Below are 21,417 nucleotides of genomic sequence, written 5' to 3' on the forward strand. Positions count from 1 at the left end.
GAAGGCCTCCCCCCTCCCCTCTTCCTCTCGGATTTCCTCTCCTCTCCAGGGGACCAATGGCTGGACTGGGCAGAAGTGCTGTGTCTGGACAGGGCAGGGGATTATGGGGTGGGAAGAGGATGGAGCTTGTAGGAAGGAAGGGTGGGGGGACTGGACCCCCCCACTTTCTAGGGATCCTTCTCTGGTTGCCTTGAGGGGGGGCCCATCCCTGGGTGGGAGGGAGAAGCCAAGGCGGCCCATCTGGAGATTCATCGTGGGCGTCATGATGGAGATGTCTCCCCAAAGACTGGTCTTCCTCTCCCCCCCCCCCATTGCTGCGTTTCCCTGACCCGGGGGTGCCTCTTCCCTTCTCCGCCCACTTCCATGACCCCCTCTCTTTCTCCCGGAGTCTCGCCTGAACCCAGACGCCCCCTTGGCCCGGCTCAACCCTCGCCAGGCGCAACCCATCTCTCCGTCCGGAGGGCCCCCCCAAGACGAGCCGTGGAGGGACAGGGGGGTCTCTAGCCAGGCGCCTCCCGCACCCCTTAACCCTTACCTGGCCCGCTCCTCTCCGCGCCCCAGGGATGCCTGCGCGGGGGAAACGGGGCCAGGGAGTCCTCATGGGTGGGCGCCCCACCTCCGCCCCTGCGAGGAAAGCCCCCTTCGCAGCACGCGTGCAGGGATCCAGGCCCCACGGAAGGCGCTTTGGGGAGCTGGAGGGCGTCTCTGGGTCCTTTTCTCCCTCCGACCCCTTTACCTCTTTGTGCTCGCTCCCGATCCTCCTTTCCTTTCCTGCAACATCCACGTGGGGGGGGAGGATTTACCTGTCACCCCTCCTCCCCTTTGAGAACGCGCGCGCCCCTAGAGCTACGGGTCAGAGCAGCAATCCGGAGTGGAAGCTCCACTTCCGGGAGAAGCAGGCAGTTAGGGAGGGGGCTCACCCCCCCCCATTCCTGGAACAGGAGAGCCGGATTGGAGGAGGAGCAATGTATTGGGGGAGGGATTTGGGATGGTGGGGGCGGGGTGAGAGGAGGATGTGCAGGGAGGGAACGTTTGAGTGGGGGGGGGGAGAAGAGGAAGGTTTCCCCCCTTCCTTTAGTGGATTGGAGAGCGGGGAGGGGCTGATCCCGGAGATCCAGCTGCAAAGTGGGTCCCGTCCCGCCTACAAGGTTTGCATTGCAACACCCTCCCGCCCCCCACCCCACGAGCTTAGATCTCTCCGTGTTTTAGGTATTGCTGCTTTTCAAACCAGGAATGGAGGGGGGCAGCTAAACGACTCCCCCCAAATCCCAGCTCCCCACCCCAGCCTCTGACTCAGGCCAGGACAAGGACCGTGGACACAGGCCCGGTCCATGCACAACAGCCAAGAGGCTCAGAAAAGCAGCCGATACAATTGTAGCCAGAAGCGGATTCCATGTGTCAAGGGAGAAATCTGCGGACGTTGCGGACGTGTTTGTACGCTTGGGGGAGTTATGGCTGCCTTGTGTCAAGTCTCCCCCCTTTGATAGTCTTCCCTCGTGGTGTAAAATAAAAGTGGAACTGTGCAGATCCGATGTATGGCTGATTTTCTATGAATTTATAACAGAAGCATTGCGTATGTCTCGTGTGTGTGGCGTCGTTTTTGTACAAATTGAATGATTTGGGGGCGGGGTCCTGCAACACATGAATCCCAATCCCAAAGAAGGGCAGTGCCAAAGAATGCTCCAACTACTGCACAATTGCGCTCATTTCACACGCTAGAAAGGTTACGCTTAAAATTCTACAAGGAAGGCTTAAGCAGTATGTGGACCGAGAACTCCCAGAAGTGCAAGCTGGATTTAGAAGAGGCAGAGGAACCAGAGACCAAATTGCAAACATGCACTGGATTATGGAGAAAGCTAGAGAGTTCCAGAAGACATCTACTTCTGCTTCATTGACTATGCAAAAGCCTTTGACTGTGTCGACCACAGCAAACTATGGCAAGTTCCTAAAGAAATGGGAGTGCCTGATCACCTCATCTGTCTCCTGAGAAATCTCTTTGTGGGAGAAGAAGCTACAGTTAGAACTGGATATGGAACAACTGATTAGTTCAAAACTGGGAAACGACAAGGCTGTATTTTGTCTCCCTGCTTATTTAACGAAAATGCAGAATTCATCATGCAAAAGGCTGGACTGGATGAATCATGTAATAAAAAATTTAAGCTTATATATATATATATATATATATATATATATAATAAATGTTCATAAATGTACCAAGCAAGCACATATATAGATATGTCGACCACATGTCTGGAGCAGCTCAGGAAGACAGTCCTGAAACCATTTTGACTCCCAAACTGACCAAATGTTTTCTCTGCAAGGAGGGACGGGGTGAGGGAACCTTCCCATTGTCTCAGGAATTGGGAAATCACCATCTCAAAGGAATGGCCAGACTACCAGGAAAGGGAATCAGATAAGCCATTATCAGATAACCTGGCAGACAGGAAAAATGACAACATTCACATTTCTGTTGTAGACCGCCTTTTCTGTGATGTAGGTATGATGTTTGTGGGGAGTGGTCGGGGGTTACACCCCTTCTGTGATGTATGGAGGGGTGGTCTGGAGCTCCAGGTCAGGGAATTTTAAATGTCTATATAAGGGCTGGCACGCCTTGGTTCAGGGTCCCTCTCAGGGGAGCACCCTGTTGCAACAGATCAATAGAGATCAGGCTTACTAGCTACTTTGCTTCTCAGTATTCTCTGGTTAGTGTCTGTTGTTTTCTCTTACCGATGGAGAACCTACAAGGGACTCTATAAAGGGCTCTTGTGTCCCCCATAAGGGAAGAAGGGCAGCTTTTGTTTACAACAGATGGCACCCCAGATGGGACCTTCGGTTGCCCCGATTCAAGGGGGGCAAGGAAGGACTGATGATCCAGCGCGCACCAGGCCATTTGCCAGGAGGAGCCACCAGTCCTCTAGTGACCCCAGGGTCTGGAAAGAACTGGAGTTCCAGCGGGGCTAACCAGAGGAAGCAACGCTTGATCAGGCCGGCCTCAAATTGATTTATTTTTTAAAATAATCTTTATTGATTTAAATTACACACATATACAAAGAATTTGGAATCTCATACTGCAAAAAAGAAAATAAAAAAACAATTAAGAAAAAAGGAAAGAAGAAAATACAGAAGAAAAAGAAGAAAAAGCAGATTTATGCGCATAAAAAAACTTAATCTTCCTAATTAAATAAAAAAGACTTCTGACAAAACGAGTCTTCCAATCATTCTCATTGTACTGTTTATACTGCCGTTGTTTCCCCCGCACAGTTTTATATTCTTTAATATTGTTCCCGTCTACTCCACAAACAGTATTTGTTGTGTTTTCAAGTATCACTCAAGTTCTGCTAATACGGTGTGGTTGGTACAATATGATCTTATATAATCCTCAAATATTCTTCATTCTCCAAATATTTTCCGGTGCAATACTCCTCTATCTCTTCCCGTTAGTTTTGGTAGTTGTAACTATTCTAACATGAGTATATGGATTCTCTTGGTGATGTCCACAAGGGTATATTTGACTTGGGGTTCTGCAATTAGAGAGGCAATTAACTGCAAGAGGAGAACGCCAATCAAAGCTCTCATTCCCTGTTGGGGAACCTGAGATCTGAAACTTTTCCTTTTTCCCAACAAAGACGCCCCAAGGCCGGCCCAAGTGGCCAGTTTGGATAGCAAGGGACTTGGGCTCGGTTTCCAATTTCTCTTTTTCTCATAAATGCTGCACCGGCAGCACCAAGATCCGGAAGGAAGTGACTGGTGCGCGTCACAGCGCAAGGGCGTTTACAGTTCCTTTCCGTTCTCTCTGGATCAGCCGGATTTGGCACTGGGCTGCCAGGCGTCCAATGGAAAGGGGCTCTTTTCCATAGCATGTAAGAGACAGAAAAGGTTGCTGGGACCCCATGGTAAATAAAGGGAGGGAGAAGGACTTTGTAGAGTCCTTCGTAAAGAAGATGAACGACTCTCAGGTCAGGAAAGAGCTGGGAAAAGGCTGGCGGGTTTTGGTTTTGGTTATGGCTTTGGTTGAAAAATGGGATCCCCACATTCTAAGAGTTCTAACTGCCAGACTCAAAGGCATGTGCTGGTCGCAGCAGGAGGGGGGGGTCTCCCTGGATGCTTCAGCAGCCGGCCTCCTCTGGGTCTCCTGGCCCCCTCCTCTCCTCCCTCTGAGCCTGAACTCCTCTCTGCCCCAGACTCCTCCCGCTCACCAAACCCTGTTTCCTCCTCAGCTTGCAACACCTCCCCTTCCGGTCTGCTCACTTTTCTCCCTCTTTCTGCTCATTGCCATCCCACCACCAGTCAACAGGATCTGAGCCTTTTTCCCTTGTTGGTCCCCCAGCTCATGCCTCCCCCTCCCCCCCACCAGCCAGTCCATGACAACAACAGCAACAACAGCACTGTGGTCCTCTGGTAGGAAAACTCCTGAGTAGCATGATTGAATCAAAACTTCTGGGACTATGGAAAAATACTCTTTCCCAAACCCTAGAATAAGCAGGAGCTCTGGGGTTGCCCCATGGGGTTCATGAGTGAAGATGCCCCCCAGGAGATTTCCCTGGTACCTACAGCCCTCCTTCCCCCTCTTGAAATTAGGCTTGGGGGAAAATCTCCCATTCAATTTCAGTATTTCAAGTTTTCTTCAGAACGCGCAGGGCAGGAGGCAGCGATGAAGTTCTGGTGAAGAAGCAGGGCTTGGAGATCATGCGGTGGGGGGGGGGGGATGACAGAGTTTGGTGCAAAAACCAAAGGTACTTTCATCTAAAATTATACTCACCATTGTGAGATGTTGCCTTCATTATTTCATTATTATACAGTTTTACATATAAACACCAGAACTTCACATATACCTCATACTTTTCGGAATGCTTTCCGGCTGAGTTTATTGATCAGAGTGGACTCTGGGAGGAAGGTGTCCCACACTCCATACATCTAAATGAGTTCTCCCATGTGAGAGTCCCTGGATGTTCCTTAAATAAAGGTAAAGGTAAAGGGACCCCTGACCATTAGGTCCAGTCAAGGACAACTCTGGGGTTGCAGCACTCATCTCGCTTTACTGGCCGAGGAAGCCAGCGTACAGGTTCTGGGTCATGTGGCCAGCATGACTAAGCCACTTCTGGCGAACCAGAGCAGCGCACGGAAATGCCGTTTACCTTCCCGCCGGAGCGGTCCCTATTTATCTACTTGCACTTTGACATGCTTTCAAACTGCTAGGTCGGCAGGAACAGGGACCGAGCAACAGGAGCTCACCCTGTTATGGGGATTCGAACTGCCAACCTTCTGATCGGCAAGTCCTAGGCTCTGTGGTTTAACCCACAGCACCACCCGCGTCCCTGTTCCTTAAATACTCCATTATAAAGAAAGCACTTTTTGCAGTCTTTTCATTTAAACTGCTGCTCATCTCTGAGTTTGTTGATGGTCTGAAGGGTTTTCAACCCTTAAATTCTTCCTGTCCATGAGTCTGTTGATTTTGAACTTCCACTAAGAGTGAACTTCTATCTACTTTCCTGATATTTACCGTATATGGTTTCTCTTTTGTGTGAGTCTGTTGACATAAATCAAGGGTTCCACTCTGACTGAAGCTCCTTCTACAGTCCATACCCTTAAATGGTTTCTCCTGTGTGTGTCCGTTGATGGTTCCTAAGGTCTCCACTCTGACTGAAGCTCTTTCCACACTCCATGCATTTAAATGGTTTCTCCCCTGTGTGAGTCCGTTGATGTGTTGTAAGGCTTCCACTAAAACTAAAGCTCTTTCCACACTCCATGCATTTAAATGGTTTCTCCCCTGTGTGAGTCAGTTGATGGTTCCTAAGGCTTCCACTATCGCTAAAGCTCTTTTCACACTCCATATACTGAAACGGTTTCTCCCCTGTGTGAGTCCGTTGATGTTGTCTAAGGTGTCCACTCTGACTGAAGCTCTTTCCACAATCCATACATTTTTTTAAAAAGATATTTATTAAAATTTTCCCTTGTAATACATTAAAAAATCAAAAAACAAAAAACAAAAAAGTTTTAAAACACATAGAATTCACAATCCTTATTTTCAATAACATATTTCCCTGACTTCCCCACACCTCCCCCTCTTGTATTCCAATTCAAATTGTTGGTTCAACAAGTTCTTATCCCTAATTTTTAACCTTTTTATATTTAGTTCATTTTAAAAAACCAATTTTGCCTTATAAACATCAATATTTATACATCAATTCTCATTCTTAAAACTTTTTTCTAAAGTCGGCCTAAATTCCCTTCAACGATTTCCTCAATTGTCAGACAGATAACAAAAGTAAAAACAAAACAGATTATAATTATAAACCCTTTGGATTCCTAAACTCCACCCCCCCTTTCCCAGTTTCAATCCCCAACAAACGTCCATCAATCAATCTACTATCAGCCTGGAGATCTCACGTCCGAGGCTCTTAATTCTCTCTCAGTTCCTCTCTGCCGGTTTTTTTGATAGTCCTTGGTATTAAGCACCAAATCTCGGAGAAGCACTAATCCAATAGGGTCCATGTTTCCTCCAGCCAGACCTCCATACTTAAAAGTGGAGCCGGAATCTTATTTCTTACTCCTTTCAAGTCCAAATGTCCCCAAAGCTCCAACTTCCACCTTAATCAAATTTGTAATCCTTGGGTCTTCCGATCTCCACATAAGGAGATCTCTCCATTCTTCAGTCTCCAATTCAGACCAAATTTTCACCATCAAGTTCTTATTTTCCTTTGTAACCATCATGTCAGGCCTCTGGCCCTCCTTTATTTTCTGTAACATTACATCTTCTCCTTCCTTTTCCTCAGGAACAACATATATCTCTTTCTTCACACTCTCAGAACTCTCAAGTTTCTCTTCTTGTCCAGCTGCATGGGCTTCCTGAGTCAATTCCTTATCAAATTCAATGGATTTGTTTACTGTTAAGTCCAGAGTTGCAACATTTATAGCCAAAACATCAATTTGGCCTTGTAACTTTCCCAAGAGAAGAAACACTGTGTCCAATTCAGCCTGAATTTTCCCTCCTTCAGCCATTCTTGTAATGTCCCAAAATCCCCTCTAGAGGGATTTTGGTTACTTAGTATTCCTTCCAGTTCAAATCTGAAAGTCAAATTAGTTTGTATCAGTTCTTCCTTATTTTCAACAAGGTATAGTCAAATTATAACAAATATAGCCAGCAGAAGCAGCAGAAACAAAGTTCTCTTTTTCCGTCTTGACAGCTAATTTGACAGCTGTCAAACTCTTCAATGTCTTTTCAACAGGCTCTCTCGCAGATCACTCCTGGGTCCTGGGGGGGGGGGTGGCACTTCAGCTCCCAAAATTAGCTCTTATCCTCCAGTAAAATTTCTTCTAGTGCCAAATCGTGAAATTAATGTCTTTTACCCAATAATAAAAGAAAGAATTCTCTCGACCTTAGTTAGCAGGTCCTTGCTTAAGATTGTTTACAAGACGCGGAGATGGACTTCCTGTTTACGCCTTCCCCGATCGTGCCTAATTCACAAAAGAAAAATTTCCTTAGAAATCCAATTTCCGTAGTACTCACGGGTTGTTATTTTAAAGTCCAAATCACAAGAAGAAGTCAGCGCTCTCCAGCCATGGCAGCGCAGCTTCACTCCGCAGGAGAAGCAGTCGACTCTCAGCACCGCGCCGCTCACCCCGTCCCCCGTTCCGAAGCCTTTAAAAAGGCTCCTTCGCAGGTTGGGGGGCGCAAATGGTGCCCACCGAGTCACCAGGTTCACAGGTTTCACCGCCTGTGATTTTTAAGGGTCCCCACGTCGCCGCAGCGGTAAGACCCTAATCCTGTGGAGCCGATTCCCTCCAGAGCTCGGAGGGAATCCGCCATTAGCTGATGGCGCTAACCCGGAAGTCCCCACAATCCATACATTTAAATGGTTTCTCCCCTGTATGAGTCCGTTGATGTTGTCTAAGGTGTCCACTCTGACTGAAGCTCTTTCCACACTTCATGCATTTAAATGGTTTCTCCCCTGTGTGAGTCTGTTGATGATTTCTAAGGTTTCCACTCTGACTGAAGTTCTTCCCACACTCCCTGCACTTAAAACATTTTCTCTCTGTGTGAGTCTGCTGGTGTGTTCTAAGTTTTGCATTGAAAGAGAAGCTCTTTCCGCATCACATACCTTCTTTCTTTTTTGTGTTTTTTGGGGTTCTTTCTTTTTTGTGTTCGTTGATGTGAACTATGTGTGCTCATTCAGTGAAGCATATTCCACATTTCACACATTTTAATGGCTATTCCTAATGAAACGAAAGGTGCCCTGTCCCCTGCAATTCTGTCTTCTCCATCACCTTTTTCAGAGTGGACAGAAAGCCTGTTTGGGTTTTAAGAAAGAGAACACAGGGGGGGGAAAGGATACATCAACCGCCATTAGCACATTCTCTTATTTCAACATCTCCTACATTCTCCCATGTCCTACCCATGTTCCCAATTTTTAGGAAATGAAAATGGTATGATGTCTAATGATAGTAATGCATCAGCAAACTTTCATAATCCTCAATCATCTTTAAGAACACAGCATGATCATAGAATACTGTTGTCTTGTGGGACTGCCTTTCAAATCAAGTGGTTGCCCCCATTTCCATCTCTAGATCTTCATGAATCACCTGCACAGTCCCACTGACCTCAGGAGGTCCATATGGACTATTTTGGGAGACCCAGGCCTTCATCTCTTCCAGGGACTGTGGTCTGGGTCAGTCAGAGAACTAGTGACAAGGCTTGGTGCTTGGGATCAGCTGAATGGGTGCTCAGGGAAGCTCCTGTTCTTGGAGATGGACCTCTGTCTACATGCCTCACATTGCATGGAGAGAGCAGGAGAAGCAGAAGGAAAGCAGATGGCACATGGGAATCCCAGGCGGAAACACCCACCCCAATGGTTCTTTATAATGATGATGTGCTGCCTGATCCTGTGCTTGTCTTCTGACAGAGGACTATCCTAATCTGGCACTGACAAAGCTGGATATTCAAGGAAAATAGATAAGTGTACTTAATGGAAACTTCATCCTTGAATAGGTAATATTGATTCATTAATGGCCTGAAGTTGTGTTATTTATGGAGACATGAATTTATTCCTGATCTGTCTTAAATATCATAATTAGAGGATGTCTTGGGGTGTTAGAGGAGAGGCGGTACCTTTGGTGGGGGAAATGTCATGCACCTTCTCGGGTAATCTATCCACCATTGGTCTCCACCCTGCACTCAGCTCTCACCTGTGGCTTCCAGAAGCTGTCAGCATGCAACAGGGGCCACAATCCCAGGAATGGCTTCAACCGGCTGGCAAAACCAGGTGAGGATAGCTGATGGGTCTCAAATTCTTGGTGGGTTGGGGAATTCTGTTGCAGGTGAAGAAATACGCTGGTGGATGGAGAGGATGAGAACGACAGTGAATCCCACAGTCAAGAAGACAGATTCTGCACATCCTGCAGAGGAAAGGGAAGGGAGCCCATCGAGAAGGAAAACTCTGATCCTAATCCTTTGCTGCCTTATGACTTATCTTCAGGAGAAGAAAAGGCTATGCAGGAAAACTTACACAAATCTTGAGTGGAGTCTCTAAAATGCTTGGATAGTGCCCTGCACACCTCCTGCCAGCAACTCCTGCAGCCGAGCTGGTGCCTAACGTACTGCTCTGCTGAGAAGGGGGTCTTGTTGTCTAGGCAGCCCAGGACCCCACAACACTTTCCCCAGGCTTCCATTGCTGCTAACACAGCAGTTTCAGGCGGAGAAATGAGCTCAGACCTGTGTATCAATATCTCTCCAATGTGGAACAAGGGAAACAGAAATGCCACTTACATCATACAGCACTGTAAAAGTATTCAAAATATTTGTTTTTTGAAGAAAAGACCACCATGTATCATGTGGCCACTTGAAAGCTTATAAATGTATTGTGGCTGAGGCTTTTGTGGGCTGCAGGACCAGGAAAGCTTCTGCCACCATGATCCTTCCAGTTGGGATTCAGGCCTCATCATGCAACAGAAACTGTCCTGGTTGTGCTGCTTGATGATCTCTGATGGGCTAGAGTCTGAGGGGAAAGCTGTTTCCTGGTTCTGCTGGATCTCTCAGCGGCTTTGGAGACCTTTGACCATTGTATCCTTCTGGACCCTCTAGGGGAGCTGGGGGCACAGCTGTGCAGTGGTTCCCCTCCTTCCTCCTGGGCCATGTCCAGAAAGTGGTGTTGGGGGATGAGTGTTCTGACCCCTGGGTGCTCACTTATGGGGAGCCTCAGGGCTCTGTCCTCTCCCCCATGCTTTTTAATATCTATATGAAGCCACTGGGAGAGATCATCAGGGGTTTTGGGTTGGGTGTTCACCAGTATGTGGTTCTTCTCATTTAAATCGGAACCAGTGAAGGTGGTGAATGCCGTGTGTTGGTGCCTGGAGGTGGTTTGAGGATGGGTGGCGGCTGTGGTTGAATCCTGACAAGACAGAAGTACTGTCCCTGGAGGACAGTCAGATGTGGAGGATTCCCTGGTCCTGAATGGGGTAACTGTGGCCCTAAAGCAGGCACCCTCAACCTGCGGCCCTCCAGATGTTTTGGCCTACAACTCCCATGATCCCTTGCTAACAGGACCAGTGATCAGGGATGATGGGAATTGTAGTCCAAAACATCTGGAGGGCCGAAGGTTGGGGATGCCTGCCCTAAAGGACCAGGTGCACAGCCTGGGGGTCATTTTGGACTCACAGCTGTCCATGGAGGCACAGGTCAGTTCTGTCTGCCAGCTCCATCTGGTACACCAGATGAGACCCTCCCTGCCCTCGGACTGTCTCACCAGAGTGGTGCATGCTCTGGTTATCTCCAGTTTGGACTACTGCAATGTGCTCTACGTAGGGCTACCTTTGAAGGTGACTCAGAAACTGCAACTAATCCAGAATGGGGCAGCTAGACTAATAACTCGGAGCAGCCGCCGAGACCACATATCACTGGTCCTAAAGGATCTTCCCTGGCTCCTAGGGCATTTCCAGTCATAATTCACACTGTTGGTGCTGACCTTTAAAGTGACATAGTTGCATTTTTCAGGCATAGAATAGTATTGATCTAATGTAGACAGATCATTCCTGGTTTATTGCTTCAAGAAGGTTCTACTCTGTGTGATTCAAAGCTGGAGTTTTCTCTACCTGGAACATTTTAGCTGATAAGGGAGTTTCCTTTCTGCTGAGAGCAGGTGGTGGGATCAGTTGTTATGAGACTATGCTGAACCTTCCTTGATTTTGGTTTAAACTGGAGTGAGCCAGGCTTGTTATCCCGTCCCAATGTTACTCTGACACTGAATTGTTTATAAATTGCAGTATTGAAAGGCGCCTGGTCCCACTTCCTATTCTGCTATTTCAATACTCTGCTTGTGTGCGTCTTACTTGAGTGCTAGATTCAGGCAGCTAGCCGTATTGGTCTGACGCAGTCAAAATTAATAAAAATAGAATTTCAGAAATAGACTTGAAAGAGAAGTTGCTGAATTACAACTTATTAATAAACTGAAAACTCTGGAGAGACCTGGTCTTAATAGAGATATTGGATTCTTGTCTCATTACACATACTAAAGCTAGTTAGTATGCATACTATCCAATGCTTTTTCCTGTAGGACTAATTGCAGTCATTAACAGTCGTCAACAGCTTTACCATACCCATCTCCTACTACCCTTTTGAGAAAACCCCCACCTCACCCTCCCACTATACATAAGGGTCTGGTGACTTTCAGTGTATCTGAAGAAGTTTGCATGCACACCAAAGGTTATACCCAGGACAATCTTAGTTGGTCTCTAAGGAGCTACTGGACAATTCTTTTTATTTACTTGAGTGCTGCTTTGGTATGCCAAGTTAGGTTTTTATTTAAGTTAGGTCTTTGCTATGTTTTGGATCCTGTTATGCTTGTTTGCATTCAGTAATGAATTTATTTGCTGAATAAAATTTTTGCTGCCTCTGAGGGTTTTTTACTACTCAAAAATTTTACGTCAAACTTGCTCTTGAGGTCATTATGGAGGAGCAAGATCTGTAACCTAAAGCCCTCAACAGCCTCTGCCCTGAAGGACCGTCTCCACCCCCATGGTTTAGTCTGGACACTGAGGTCCTCTTCTGGGGGTCTTCTGCTGGTTCCTTCCCGGCGAGAAGCGAGGGTACATGGAATTAGGCAGAGGGTAAGGAAATGGGCAACATACTGACATTTAGAAGACAGCTGAAGGCAGCCCTGTATCAGGAGGATTTTAATGTTTAATGTTTTACGGTCTTTTATATGTGCTGTAACCTGCCCAGAGTGGCTGGGGAAACCCAACCAGATGGGCAGGATATAAATAGTACAGCCATTCTTATCATCTTGTGATTTTTTGTAATTATTTCGGAATTCGTACTGCAATATCAGCTCACAAAATGTTACGGGTGGAGAAAATCACAGGGTTGCCGTACACTGTAATCCCACCCACAAACTCTCATTCACATACAGTCTGTAAATTTGGGAAGGTCACACACCTCACCTGTGCTAATACTGGGAGTCTTTGGCCTGCACAGGCACACCCGGTGAGTAGAGCCTCCAGTCACAGGCACTGTCTATCATGAAAATGGGACCTTTGACTGTGAAGATTCATGCAATGGCTATCACAAGATGATGATGGATTGTATCTCAGCTTGTCAGTCACTCTGACACTGCCTACAAAGAATAAGAGGAACAGAAATGCTTTTGAGGTGCAACTTCTGTATCAATTCTGAGAGCCATTCCATGGACTCCTCACCCGTTTCTGATGACAGGTGTACATTATCCTCCTCAGTGGAAAAGACAATAAAGATGGAAACCTGAGAGAGAGGGAAAGGTTTCTGGCTGCTTCCTGGGTGGGATTGCGGAAACAAAGAGCCGCTTCTGAGAAGGCCTCCCCCCTCCCCTCTTCCTCTCGGGATTTCCTCTCCTCTCCAGGGGACCAATGGTTGGACTGGGCAGAATGGCTGTGTCTAGACAGGGCAGGGGCTTATGGGGCAGTAAGAAGATGGAGTTTGCAGGAAGGAATGGGAGGGGGGACACGACCCCCCACTTTCCAGTGATCCCTCTGGTTGCCTTGATGGGGTGGCCGATAATTGGGTGGGAGGGAGAAGCCAAGACAATCCCCACCGGCGCCAAGATGGAGACGTGTCCCCAAAGACTGGTCTACCTAGCTCTCCCCCCCCGGATTGCTGCCCTTCCCTGCCCCAGGGATGTTCCCCCTCCCCACTTCCTCGATTCCCTCCCTCTGTCCCAGAGTCTCCCCTGCACCCAGAGGCCCCGCGCCCCTTGGCGCGGCTCACCGCTCGCCCTGCGCCTCCATCTCTCCGTCCAGAAGGGCCCCCCAAGACGAGCAGGGGAGGGACGGGGGTTCTCTATCCAGGCGTCCCTCACTCCCATTAACCCTTTCATGGCCCACCTCTCTCCGCGCGGAACCCACAGCGCCCCAGGGATGCCTGCGCGGGGGAAATGGGGCGAGGGCTCTTCGCTGGGATCCCCTGAATGGGTGGTGCATGCCCCCCCCCCGCCAAGGCACCCAAGGGGCCAAGGAAAGCCCCCTTCGCAGCGCGCGCGCAGGGATCCAGGCCCCACGGAAGGCACTTGGGGGAGCTGGAGGGGTCTCTGGATCCTTCTCTCCCCTCCCCCCGCGACCCCTTTACCTCTTTGTCCTCGCTCCCGATTCTCCTTTCCTTTCCTGCAACATCCACGGAGGGGGGGGGTCCTGCCGCCCCTCCTTCCCTTTCCAAAAGCGCGCGCCCCTAGAGCTATGGAGCAGAGCAGCAATCCGGCGTAGAAGCTCCACTTGCGGACGAAGCAAGCAGTTTGAGAGGGGGGGCTCTCTCCCCTCATTCCAGAAACAGAAGCCGGATTGCGGGGAGGAGGAGCAGAAGGAAAAGGTGCAACATACCGGGGGGGTGTTTGAGGGTTTCGGGGTGGCGTGAAAGCAGGTTGTGACGGGAAGCGAGGGAAAGAATTGTTTTTCCCCTCCCCTCTTACTAGGAGAGCGCGGGAGGGGCTGATCCAGGCAATCCAGCTGCAAAGTGGGGTCCCCCCCTACAATGTTTACATTGCAAAATCCTTCCCTCCCCCCCACCCACGCCATGATCTTAGATCCATTCCATGTTTTTGGTATTTGTGCACATTGAGCAGCGGGTTGGCTGTGTTACGGGGAAAATAGGGCTTGGGCTTTTGCACACACACACACCCCAACACAATTCTTCCCTTGTGTCTCCCTCAGAGGCGACACAATGAGGCCAGGAAGAAAGCAAGGCAGCTGTTGATCTGTTTGCGCGCAGAGCCCCCCCCCCCCCCCATGCGAGGAGTGAAGCAGCCCAGAACTAAGGCGCGTTGCAATTTGCACACCCTCAAATAATCGCCCCCCCCGTCACAGAGAGAGCACCCCAAAAACATCCCCGGTTGCGCCACAAAGTGAGTTGTACATGGAAATCAGCTCAGACTCCATGTTTTGGCAACATGACAAGTCTGTCTGTCAACCGGGATGCCTGAGGATTCCTGCTCCCTGCCTTTTCCTGGCCAGCCTGAGAGATCACTGGAAAGGGAGGATTTCTTGACTCCAGAATCCATCATCGCAGACCCGTTTCATTCAGGCCTAGAGACCTGCTCTTTGGCCCAGTCTGCTTGGATCATGTGGATCATCAATGGGTCATATGGATCATCACTGGATCATCCATGATGTCATGCCCATCTCACGGAGGGGGGGGGGCTCAGGAAGAATCTCCTGCCGCGTGACTGGGGGAGTCTGGAGGCTGACGGGGGTCAGACAGGGCTGCTGTTTTGCTCTCCTTCCTATTTCAGCTCAGGTTTTCCTGGCAGAAGTTACATTTCATCAAGAAATGGGTGCATTCATTGAGGAAACGGGGCTACATTGCAAAGAGGCAAATGTGTATACTTTGTTACCACCCAGTGAGTTGAGTTGCAAAGGCCATTTGCAGAAAGGCTCCTATTGTATCACCTGCGGCTACATGTTTTGATCTTTTTGCGGAAATGTTTTCCTCGGGCTGAGACCATTTAGGGCTTTCAAGGTCAGCACCAACACTTTGAATGGTGATCAGAAACGGATCTAGAGCCAGTGAGGATTTCTTAGGACCCATGTTCAGGGGCCAGCTGTTCAGCTGCTGTCCAAAACTGAATGTATCCGTTGCCGGAAGTAATCCATAAGCCTCTCGTCCTCCGTCTTCTCAGGATGCCATTGCAGCGCGATGCTCCTGCTCTCGGGAGAGGGAGAGGCGTGAGTTGGGTGCGCTCGGCTTGCCAAGGGTTAAACAGAAACGAGCTAGATTCCTAGAGAGGAAAGTAAGACGGGGGGGGGCAGGGTCCTCCAGAGCGAAAGCCCAATCCCTCCCTTTCCTGCAAGAAGTCGAGGTTGTCCGCAGATGGAAACATTCAGACATGAAATATACCCTGGTCCCTAAAACCTCACTGGTGCAAGGAAGGAAGGAAGGAAGGAAGGAAGGCAGAGAAGAGAAAGCGCTTCCTCTAGCAGGGCAGAATAAAACCTGTGGAACTCCCTCCCACAAGAGGCAGAGGCCACCAATAAAGGTGGTTTAAAAGAGGAGGAGGCCAATCTGTGGTGGAGGAGGAGGAGGACAGGGTGATGGGTGGCTCCTCTGCTCTGTCTCCCCTCTAGGAGGGAGCCCTCTGGCCTGATCCTGCAGGGCTCATTTTCTCCTCCAGTGCTTAGTGTTGGGATGCAGCCAAGGAATTGGGGGCAAATGGCAGCCCCCCAGCTGTGCTGGGCAATCTCCAGCCCTTGGATCAGCATGAAACTGCAACCTGAGCTTCAGAAGCTGGGCATGCACACTCAGCAGAGTAAAGGCACAAGAGAAGTGGCTGGAGAGGCATATGTGAGCAGATTTACAAGCAGTTTATTCAGCACACATCAGGACAAAGGAATCATCTCTGCTCTCCCTCATGTCCAAAGCAAGACAGCACCCCACCTGAGGCACCACTTTAGCTAATGAGGCCTCCTGCTGCTGCCACACCGCCGGAGCACGATTTCTGTTCTCATCCTGAAGCAAAGTTATTAACCCGAAGTACTATTTCTGGGTTAGCAGAGTCTGTAACCTGAAGCGTCTGTAACGCAAGGTACCACTGTACTCTCATAGAAAGGCGAGTCCTACTTTATTTGCTTTTGAGTGCACACAGATGCAGCCGTCTTGCATGCTTGAGTAAAGCAACTCCAGGGCAGGAGGAGAGTAGGGGCCACGTGTAGAGCAAGTCCCACACTGAGGTCAAAAACACACAGAGAAGCAGCAGGACTTCTTCGGTAATAATTTACTGAGCTTTCAAAGCATACAGTTCTCACTGGGTCCCCAGTGAGGCACAAAACTTAGCTCCTGAGAGCAAATCCAGTTTCAGCCATAAAAAAATAGAGCACACAGGATATCTAAGTCAGCACACAAACCGGCAGAAGGGAGCAAGGGAGGAAAGAGGCTGGAAGGAGACAGGGCAATGGATGTGTGTCTTTCGCTTCCTGTCTTCTGGGAGGGAAGTCAGCAACTCGGCATATTCAGGGGCTTCACAAAGCAAAGCTTTCTGCCGGCTGCTTCCAGGCAAATGGGCATCCCAGAAACACACACTGTGATCTGTGGTGTGTTGCCATATCAGTTGTTTTTGAAAGGTTATCACGATGTGGTCTAGAAACCAGTTTGGAACAATATATCGCCCAGCTTTAATCCTCACTGACCACCAGCAATCCAGATAAACCCTCACCCCTTCTCTATTGAAAGGTGCTTTACATCTTAGATTATAATCACATTGTTTGACATTGCCTTCAATATTTCATTACTATACAGTTTTACACATAAATACCAGAACTTCACATACACAAAATGTGTTCAAGACTGATTTCCTGCCGAGTTCATTTCTGTGAAGAAAAGAGTGGACTCTGAGAGGAAGATGTCCCACACTCCAGACACCAAAATGGGATCTTCCATGTGAGAGTCCCTGGATGTTCCTTAAACACTCCATTGTAAATAAAGCACTTTTGCAATCTTTTCATTCAAACTGCTTCTCCTCTCTGAGTTTGTGGATGGTTTGAAGGGTTTCAATTCCTAATGTTCTTCCTGTCCGTGAGTCTGTTGATTTAGAATTTCCACTAGGACTCAACCTCTATCTACTTTCCTGATATTTATAAGGTTTGTGTTTTGTGTGAGTTTGTTGACATAAATCAAGGGTTCCACTCTGACGGAAGCTCCTTCCACAGTGCATACATTTAAATGGTTTCTCCGCTGTGTGTCTGCTGATGTCTTCTAAGGTGTCCACTCTGACTGAAGCTCCTTCCGCACTCCATACATTTATATGGTTTCTCCCCTGTATGAGTCCATTGATGTCTTCTAAGGCTTCCATTATCACTAAAGCTCATTCCGCACTCTATACATTTATATGGTTTCTCCCCTGTGTGAGTCCGTTGATGTCTTCTAAGGCTTCCATTATCACTAAAGCTCTTTCCACACTCTATACATTTATATGGTTTCTCCCCTGTGTGAGTCCATTGATGTCTTCTAAGGCTTCCATTATAACTAAAGCTCATTCCGCACTCTATACATTTATATGGTTTCTCCCCTGTGTGAGTCCGTTGATGTGTTCTAAGGCTTCCATTACGACTGAAGCTCATTCCGCACTCTATACATTTATATGGTTTCTCCCCTGTGTGAGTCCGCTGGTGTAATTTAAAGTATCCATTATGACTGAAGCTCATTCCGCACTCTATACATTTATATGGTTTCTCCCCTGTGTGAGTCCGTTGATGTTGTCTAAGGTGTCCATTATGACTAAAGCTCATTCCGCACTCTATACATTTATATGGTTTCTCCCCTGTATGAGTCCGTTGATGTCCTCTAAGGTTTCCATTATCACTGAAGCTCATTCCGCACTCTATACATTTAAATGTTTTCTCTCCTGTGTGAGTCCGTTGATGTCTTCTAAGCCTTCCATTATCACTGAAGCTCTTTCCGCACTCTATACATTTATATGGTTTCTCCCCTGTGTGAATCCGCTGATGTAATTTAAGGTATCCATTCTCACTGAAGCACATTCCGCACTCCAGGCATTTATATGGTTTCTCCCCTGTGTGAGTCCGTTGATGTCTTCTAAGGCTTCCATTACGACTAAAGCCCTTTCCGCACTCTATACATTTAAATGGTTTCTCCCCTGTGTGAGTCCGTTGATGTGTTCTAAGGCTTCCATTACGACTGAAGCTCATTCCGCAATCTATACATTTAAATGGTTTCTCCCCTGTGTGAGTCCGTTGATGTCTTCTAAGCCTTCCATTATCACTGAAGCTCTTTCCGCACTCTATACATTTATATGGTTTCTCCCCTGTGTGAATCCACTGATGTAATTTAAGGTATCCATTCTCACTGAAGCACATTCCGCACTCCAGGCATTTATATGGTTTCTCCCCTGTGTGAGTCCGTTGATGTCTTCTAAGGCTTCCATTATGACTAAAGCCCTTTCCGCACTCTATACATTTAAATGGTTTCTCCCCTGTGTGAATCCGCTGGTGTAATTTAAGGTCTCCATTCTCACTGAAGCACATTCCGCACTCCAGGCATTTATATGGTTTCTCCCCTGTGTGAGTCCGTTGATGTCTTCTAAGGTTTCCATTACCAGTAAAGGTCTTTCCGCACTCCAGGCATTTAAATGGTTTCTCCCCTGTGTGAGTCCGTTGATATCTTCTAAGGTTTCCATTATGACTAAAGCTCATTCCGCACTCTATACATTTATATGGTTTCTCCCCTGTGTGAATCCGCTGGTGTAATTTAAGGTCTCCACTCTTACTGAAGCTCTTTCCACACTCCATACATTTATATGGTTTCTCCCCTGTGTGAGTCCGTTGATGTATATTGAGCTGTCCACTCCGACTGAAGCTCTTTCCGCACTCCAGGTATTTAAAATGTTTTTCCCCTGTGTGAATATGTTGATGTAAACTTAAGTGGCCACATTCTTCCCACACTCCCTGCACTGGAATCCTTTCTTGCCCATGTGAGTCCCCTGATGTGTTCTAAGGTTTCCACTATCAGTGAAACGCTTCCCACACTCCATACCTTTAAATGGTTTCTCCCCTGTTGGAGGTCGTTGATGTGAACTATGTGTGCTCATTCAATGAACATAGTCCACATTTCACACATTTTAATTTCTATTCCTAATGGGGGGGGGGGGAGGTGACCCATCCCCTGGAGTTCTGACTGCCTTCTCCATCTCCTTCTTCAGAGTGGGAGGAAGGGGAATCCTGTTTTGGTTTCAAGGAAGAGAACTAAGGGAAAGAGAACAAATCAAGTTCCATTAGCACCTTCTCCTATTTCAACGTCTCCTACATTCCCTCAACTCCTACCCATCAATGTCATCAAATATAATAATTCATGAGCAACTATCAAAATCCTCAACCAATGTTCATAAAGCAGCTTGATTTTTTAAAGAATGATGTCCTGTCTGATCTCGTGCCCATCTTCTGACGCAGGACTATCCTAAAATGACACAGAAAAGCAGGATATTCAAGGCCAAATGATAAACTGTACTTAGTGGAATATGTAGTACCTTGAAAATGTAGTATTGATTCACTAATGGACTGAGGTTGTGTTATTTCTGGGGACATGAATTTGTTCCTGTTCTGTCTTAAATATCATAATCATACGATGTCATGGGGTGTTAGGGGAGCGGTAGTTCCTTTGGTGGGGGAAATGTCATGCACCTTATGGGGTAATTTATCCACCATTGGTCCCCACCCTGCACTCAGCTCTCACCTGTGGCTTCCAGAAGCTGTCAGCATGCAACAGAGGCCACAATCCCAGGAACGGCTTCAATCGGCCGGCTAAACCAGGTGAGGATAGCTGATGGGTCTCAAATCCTTGGTTTATTAGGGAATTCTGCTGCAGGTGAAGGCAGGCCCTGGTGGATGGAGAGGATGAGAACAACAGTGAATCCCACAGTCAAGAAAGCAGATTCTGCCCCTGCTGCAGAGGAAAGTGAAGGGCAGATGGGGCTCGTCAACCAGGGAAGGAAGCCCATCGAGAAGGAAAACTCTGGTTGTAATACTTTGCTGCCTCGTGAGTTATCTTCAGAAGAAGAAAAGGCTATGGAGGAAAACCTACACAAATCCAGAGTGGAGTCTCTAAGATAGTTACATGGTGTCCTGCACACCTCCTTCCAGCCACTCTTGCAGCCAAGCTGGTGCCTAACGTACTGCTCTGCTTTCCTTGGGACCATATAAGCAAGGCTGAGAAGGGTGTCTTGTTGTCTAGGCAGCCCAGGACCCCCAAACACACTGCCCAGGCTTGTAGTGCTGCTAACACATCAGTTTCAGGGGGAGCGATGAACTCAGATCTGTGTATCAGAATCTCTCCAATGTGGAATATGTAAAACAGAAGCACTATTTACATCATACATCAATTAAAAAGTATTCAGAATATTTGTCTTTTGAAGAAAAGGCCACCAAGTATCCGATGGCCCCTTCAAAGCTAATGAAAGTCTTGTGCCTGGAGCTTTTGGGGGTGCAGGACCAGGAAAGCTTCTGCCACCATTATCCTTCCAATTGGGATTTAGGCCTCATCATGCAACAGAAACTGCCCTGGTTGTGCTCGTTGATAATCTCGGATGCGCTAGAGTCTGAGGGGAAAGCTATTTCCTGGTTCTGCTAGATCTCTCAGTGGCTTTGGAGACCTTTGGCCATGGTGTCCTTCTGGACCCTCGAGGAGAGCTGGGGAAATGGTTATGCAGTGGTTCCACTCCTTCCTCCTGGGCCATGTCCAGAAATTGATGTTGGGGCATGGGTGTTCAGACCCCTGGGCTCTCACTTGTGGGGTGCCTCAGGGCTCCGTCCTCTCCCCCATGCTTTTTAATATCTATATGAAGCTGGTGGGAGAGATCATCAGGGGTTTGGGCTGGGTGTTCACCAGTATGTGGGTGATACCCAGCTCTTCTTCTCATTTAAATTGGAACCAGTGAAGGTGGTGAATGCCCTGTGTTGGTGCCTGGAGGTGGTTTGAGGATGGGTGGCGGCTAACAGATTGAGGTTGAATCCTGACAAGACAGAAGTACTGTCCCTGGGGAACAAGGGGTGGGCAGGTGTGTGGGACCCCCTGGTCCTGAATGGGGTAACTATGGCCCTAAAGGACCAGGTGCACAGCCTAGTGGTCATTTTGGACTCACAGCTGACCATGGAGGCGCAGCTCAATTCTGTGTCCAGGGCAGCTGTCTAGCAGCTCCATCTGGAACACAGGCTGAGACCCTCCTTCCCCGCACACTGTCTCGCCAGAGTGGTGCATGCTCTGGTTGTTTCCGGCTTGGACTACTGCTATGTGGTCTACATGGGGCTACCTTAGAAGGTTACCCAAAACTGCAACTGAATGGGAGCAGCCACCGAGACCACATATCACTGCTCCTAAAGGATCTTTCCTGGCTCCCAGCACATTTTCAAGTACAATTCAAATTGTTAGTGCTGATCTTTAAATTGTCATGGTTGCATTTT

The 21,417-nt window shown here is 48.0% G+C and overlaps 2 protein-coding genes across 2 annotated transcripts in view; one reads left to right on the forward strand and one right to left on the reverse strand.

Moving 5' to 3' along the window:
• LOC310744088 (uncharacterized protein) overlaps positions 1-21,417 on the forward strand; it is a gene marked incomplete at its 3' end in the record, with an annotated part of 165,157 nt that overhangs the window by 113,495 nt on the left and 30,245 nt on the right. The gene's annotated exons all lie outside the window — the stretch shown is intronic.
• The window catches only part of LOC310744065 (uncharacterized protein), a gene marked incomplete at its 3' end in the record, with an annotated part of 147,265 nt that overhangs the window by 79,579 nt on the left and 46,269 nt on the right, over positions 1-21,417 (reverse strand). Inside the window, exons 4-5 of the mRNA XM_083574808.1 lie at positions 19,694-19,838; positions 9,184-9,328 (exon numbers count right to left, since the gene is read on the reverse strand). The remainder of the gene's footprint in view (positions 1-9,183; positions 9,329-19,693; positions 19,839-21,417) is intronic.

Source organism: Podarcis filfolensis (genome assembly GCF_964270895.1).
Source record: "Podarcis filfolensis genome assembly, chromosome: 10".
NCBI classification, from domain to species: domain Eukaryota; kingdom Metazoa; phylum Chordata; class Lepidosauria; order Squamata; family Lacertidae; genus Podarcis; species Podarcis filfolensis.